Source organism: Adiantum capillus-veneris, chromosome 24, assembly GCF_014529385.1.
Source record: "Adiantum capillus-veneris isolate H3 chromosome 24, ASM1452938v2, whole genome shotgun sequence".
Classification (NCBI taxonomy): Eukaryota; Viridiplantae; Streptophyta; class Polypodiopsida; order Polypodiales; family Pteridaceae; genus Adiantum; species Adiantum capillus-veneris.
Genome location: NC_140954.1, coordinates 20,027,792 through 20,034,088, shown reverse-complemented (window position 1 = coordinate 20,034,088; position 6,297 = coordinate 20,027,792). Strand labels below are relative to the sequence as shown.

General features: G+C 42.0%; 1 pseudogene; it reads left to right on the top strand.

Moving 5' to 3' along the window:
- Positions 1 to 3,540: 3,540 nt before the first annotated feature.
- On the top strand, positions 3,541 to 3,848 carry LOC147426051 (histone H4-like; annotated as a pseudogene).
- Positions 3,849 to 6,297: the final 2,449 nt, after the last annotated feature.

Below are 6,297 nucleotides of genomic sequence, written 5' to 3'. Positions count from 1 at the left end.
GACAACATGTCCACTTGTAATTCTTTTGTCTTGAGCTGATCTCGGAGTTGGTCTTTCTCCTTGCGAGTAGCATCGTCAGATGTGGAAGCTCCATGAGAGGCAAGCACTGGATCTATCGAATTTGATTGAGGGAATCCTCCGCTATTGCTCTCCTCTTCTGTTAGCCACCTTAAGGGCTAAGCGAAGCTATTGAGCTTGCTTCTCTTTTTCTTGTACTTCAGCCTCAGCTTTGATTGCTCTTTGTAGTCCGAGGTTTAGCACGTCGCTAATTTCCTTGCTTCTTAACTGCTCCATTTCATGGACGCTAGCATTGACAGCTACTGCTTGTTGCAGTTCCAAGATCTAATCATTTTGATCCTTAGCCCCATTCTGAAACCCTTTAAGTATCTCAAGAAGATTTTCATTATTCTACTTCCTTTTGCTTTGCTACTTTGTGGATTTTCCCCATTCAAACATACATCGTATTTAAGTGATGTGCCACATCTGTGTTGTCCTCATCATTATCTTCAGAGCTTTAGGAATCCTTTGATTTTTCTTCTTAGGAGTCTTCTTGTGCTACCACAGCCTTTTCTTCTTCCTCCTGTTGTTCCTTATGGCTCGTGTTGAGATATCGAGCTCTACATGAGTTAGTACTCATGACGGGTCCTGGTGACCGTTGGGGATATTGATATCACTGACATGGTTGGTGACTGACATCGTATCTTCATCAGGGATTCTAGTCAGCAAAGCTACTTAGCGGGTTCACACTATGGACCCTGCCTCTTTCAGTTTGGTACTACATAGTAGCTAGGGTTTACTTATGTATATACCCACTTTAGTTTCGGTAAAGAAGAAGAAGATTTAAGCCTCCATCTCTGTGTACTCTCTTGTGTATGTGTGTGTGCTTGCAAGACCTCAAGCTCTCTTCTCTTTCTATTTTCATGGTATCAAAGCCTAGTGTTGGCTGTGAGGAGCTCTGAGTAGCAAGCAGGAGCAGCGAAAGAAGTGGTTGAGGGTTAGGGTTTCAACATTCTCCTCACTCTCGTGTGTGGATGCCAATCATATCAGCATACCACTTGCTTTTATATGTAGGATTTTGCTTGGCAAGCCTCAACCATTCACCTCCTACGGATTAACATTTTAGTCCTTTTCCACTCTCCATCCCTAGTCTTCAAGCCCTCTTCCCTGGGATGCTCTACCTCCACTGGTTCATCATCAAGCCATCGCTTTGGTTTCTTTGTATCGATCTCCATGCGAGCATTTAGAATATGCCGATGAGGCTTCCAAATGCCTTGGTGTTCGTGGATGCCAATCATAGGAGCATACCACTTGCTTTTATATGTAGGATTTTGCTTGGCAACCCTCTCCCATTCACCACCTACGGTTTAACATTTTAGGGCCTTTTCCACTCTCCATCCCTACTCTTCAAGCCCTCTTCCCCAGGATGATCTTCCTCCACTTGTTCATTATCAAGCCATCACTTTGGTTTCTTTGTATCCAAACCTTTGATCTCCATGGGAGCATTTAGAATCTCCTAATGAGGCTTCCAAATACGTTGGTATTCGTGGATGCCAATCATAGGAGCATATCACTTGCTTTTATATGTAGGATTATTCTTGGCAAGCCTCTCCCATTCACCACCTACGGTTTAACATTTTAGGTTCTTTTCCACTCTCCATCCCTAGTCTCCAATCCCTCTTCCTGAGGATGCTCTACCTCCACTGGTTCATCATCAAGCTATTGCTTTGGTTTCTTTGTGTCCAAATCTTTGATCTCCATGGGAGCATTTAGAGTCTGTAGATGAGGCTTCCAAATACCTTGGTATTTCTGGATGCCAATCATAGGAGCATACCACTTGGTTTTATATGTAGGATTTTGCTTGGCAAGCCTCAACCATTCACCTCCTACGGCTTAACATTTTAGGGCCTTTTCCACTCTCCATCCCTAGTCTTGAAGCTCTCTTCCCCAGGATGCTCTACCTCCACTGGTTCATCATCAAGCCATCGTTTTGGTTTCTTTGTATCCAAATCTTTGATCTCCATGGGAGCATTTAGAATTGTCCGATGAGGCTTCCAAATACATTGGTAATTGTGGATGCCAATCATAGGAGCATACCACCTACGGTTTATATGTAGGATTTTGCTTGGGAAGCCTCTCCCAATCACCACCTACGGTTTAACATTTTAGGACCTTTTCCACTCTCTATCCCTAGTCTTGAAGCCCTCTTCCCGAGGATGCTCTACCTCCACTGTTTCATCATCAAGCCATCGCTTTGGTTTCTTTGTATCCAAATCTTCGATCTGCATGGGAGCATTTAGAATTTGCTGATGAGGCTTCCAAATACCTTGGTATTTGTGGGTGCCAATCATAGGAGCATATCACTTGCTTTTATATGTAGGATTTTGCTTGACAAGCCTCTCCCATTCACCACATATGGTTTAACATTTTAGGGCCTTTTCCACTCTCCATACCTAGTCTTCAAGCCCTCTTCCGCAGGATGCTCTACCTCCATTGGTTCATCCTCAAGCCATCGCTTTGGTTTCTTTGTATCCAAATCTTTGAATCTCCATGGAGCATTTAGAATCTGCTAATGAGGCTTTCAAATACATGGATGCCAATCATAGGAGCATATCACTTGCTTTTATATGTAGGATTATTCTTGGCAAGCCTCTCCCATTCACCACCTACGCTTTAACATTTTAGGGCCTTTTCCACTCTCCATCCCTAGTCTTCAAGCTCTCTTCCCCAGGATGCTCTAACTCCTCTGGTTCATCTTCAAGCCATCCCTTTGGTTTCTTTCTATCCAAATCTTTGATCTCCATGGGAGCATCCTCATCCCAATTGTTAGGATTTTTTGCATTAGGGTTTGGAATATTGACACTCCTCTGGTTTTGTATCATCAAGGTTAGGAATTGTCTTTGTAGGAACAACTAAACACTTGAAATTGGAAAAAAGAAGATTTGGTATTTTCTTCTCCTCCAAATGGATCAGAGTTTTATGAATGTACATGACAGCTAAATACACGAGCTGGCCAATGATGGGTGTTGGTGGGTGCTCCAAGTGGTGTTCACGAGATATAAACTCTTGTGTTAAGGCAGAGAGAGAGAGAGAGAGAGAGAGAGAGAGAGAGAGAGAGAGAGTGTCCTAGCACAACACAGAGAGAGTGAGTCCTAGCAGAAGAGAACCACTTCCAAATAAAGAAATAAACATTTGGTGAAAATAACAGATGGCGAAGTGTCGATGCCCTCCATGCAATTCACGCTCTCTTATAGAAAGTTGGAGCGCCTTTAAAAAATACACACTCTCCAATCACCTATTGAAGTCAAAAAAGTGCACAGCACGAACCTATATCAATGCCAACAAGGGGCTATTCATTGTTTATACACGAACCTTATTTTGAAAATTGCGAGCAGGGATCGATCCGTGTGAGTAGGGTGAAGCCGTTGGATGAGGAGGAAGATTGGACGGCCCATGGGGGATATGGGCTCTATTTAAAGTGGAAAATCACGAGCTATTTACACATTGAAATATCCATTTACCTGAGGAAGAAAGAAGGGAATAATGTCAAATATAGGGAAGGGTGGAAAGGGGCTGGGAAAGGGCGGTGCTAATCGCCATCGCAAGGTCCTGCATGATAACATGCAGGGCATCACTAAGCCTGCCATTCGCCGCCTTGCCCGGGTGGTGTCAAGCGCATCAGTGGCCTCATCTATGAAGAGACTTGTGGTATCCTCAAGATCTTCCTAGAGAATGTCATCGGTGATGCTGTTACTTACACAGAGCATCCCCGCCGCAAAATTGTTACTGCCATGGATGTGGTCTATGCTCTCAAGTGACAAGGCCGCACCCTCTATGGCTTTGGAGGCTAACTAACCCCCCCCCCCAATTTTCTCTTCGCTCTCTCAATTTAGGTGTTATTCAACACCACCCATTTCTCTGGGCTGTTACTTCTTGTTCTCCTGCTTTATATCTACCTGCAAACCTATAATGAGGGCGATGTTTCGTATCAGTTTGATATTCTTGTGGCCCTTCTTTTGGAAGCTCGGGTCTTTACTGAGGGCGATATTTCTTAACAGCTATGGCTTTTGAAGGTTTGTCTGTAAAAGGGTCCTTGCACACTAGTTTATGACGCCATTGATTTGCCTGTGGGAGCATGCTACTGTAGGTGATGGTGTTGGCACCAAGGAGTGTATAGCAGGGTTGAGCAATGGTAATCTAATGGTTGGTTTCCTTGCAGTAATAGAATAGGTGGAGTGAGGATTCTTGTTTTTGATAGCATCTTTTGCATAGGCCATTTTGCTAGGTTGTATTTGACAGTCCTCCTAAGTAGTCCATATCCCTAGGTATTGGAGGCAATCCAAGCAAGTTTCCTTGGTGAAAATTTACTTAATCCAGAGCCTATTTCACCATTGGACCACTAGGCATATTAGAAATAACAGGTACAAGCTAGGGAAACTCTCGGATACTCTCTAGTCCATTTCACCATTGGACCACTAGGCATATTAGAAATAATAGGTACAAGCTAGGGAAACTCTCGGATACTCTCTAGGTGCATGTTGGAAATCACACCTGTAGGGGTTCTGTCAAGGAGTTGAGGCATGCATCTTGCAGAGGATCTTGAAAGAATACCCCATGCCAATTTTCAAGTAATTTGGATCATCAGAAGAACCGCAACGGACAAATTTCCCCGGTTTGTAATATATGGTTTCAAACCTTTATGCACTTCATTGAAAAGCTTCATACGAAATGCCTCACTCACAAGAAGTTTTGAACAAATTCTCACAATAATTCCCACATTGTGACTTACCTCAACATCATGAGCTTCTGTGAGGGAGGCACCGCATGCTTAGCTAGGTACGATTGGGGGCAGGGGACCGTGGGCCCGGTGGGGGGCCCGGTGGTCCGTTGCCCCCAATCGTACCTAGCTAGGCATGCGGTGTCTCTCGAGCAGAAGCTCATGATGTTATTCATTGTATGAAAAATCTTGGAAAAGACTCTGTTTTCCTACATGAGAAAATTTCTAAATCTTCTTGTGACTGATATCATTAGTTGGTAGTGGCCAATCACTACTTGTGAAGTATGGGAGTGGAACTTTCTCTAATGTGCCCGAGCAAAGATCGTTTCCCACATGAAAAAAATGATCATAGAAGAAGACACCGGACTCTGCAAGCTGTCTGTTGGTTCCTCCTTGATATTGTTGTGTGCCAATAACTGCATGGTAAACATCTATTACCCCTATAAGACATTATACATATTGCCATTATTTGTACGAGGAGGGATAGACATCTAAACACAGAAGAATGCAATTTGTGAGTTAAAGTCAAAATACAAAAAGTTATAGTTAGTGTAACATGCATTGTGTATGTATGTATTGAATGTATAGCACCAAGAGATATTTAAACCCACTATAAGATGCTACAAGAACACACTACACAAGTAAAACAAAGATAAAAATGTACTTACAATTTGGTCTATGTATTACAAGATATTGAGGCCATTCAGTTACTGTAAGCTCTCTACGCATGTATACATGTTGCGCTAATACTTCTTTTACTGCTCTCTTATTCTCCTTAAATCTAAAGTCTTTTACCTTACCCTTCCAAGATGCCAATAACTCATTTGAGATTCTAGTTTTTCTCTTCCTTGACTGAAGTAGAATCCATGAGCCCTTCACTATAGTTAAAGGTATCCATAAGTTTTGTTCATCAAGTGTGTTAGCTATGGTGATGGATTCAATGGATGCAGATGGTTTTCGGGATATATCAAAAAATGCCATTGAGAGAGAACAAACGAGGAGAAAATACAGAGCTTGATCAGAAATAGACACAAAAAGGAAGAGAAATCCAAGAGATGTGGTAAAAAGAGTGGGAAAATTTTAGAATTTTGGGAAAAGGACAGTCATAATGACACATATCTATCAAATATACTCATACTTAGATTGTAATGCTTTAAAAATGTTGTGCATTTATTAAGGGGCCACACAAAATGACTAAATTTTAAATGTTAGAATTTACATGAATAATAATGAATTAGTAACTTATTGTATTTCTAGCTATTTTTTAGACTCAATCTACCATTACGATATCTATTATCTAATTGAATGATGACCACATTCTCGAAAATGCTAAAAAGACCCAAAAGAGACCCCAACAATCCCCTAATGGAATTTGAATCCTATTCCTCAGGATTGTTGCTACCTTCAGCATTAGAAGACTCGAGTGACAAACCCTCTAATGTATGATCACGATAGCTCTTGATATGTGCAAGAAACTGAGTATGGGTTGGATGAAGATGAGATAGTACCTGATTCAGAGTTAG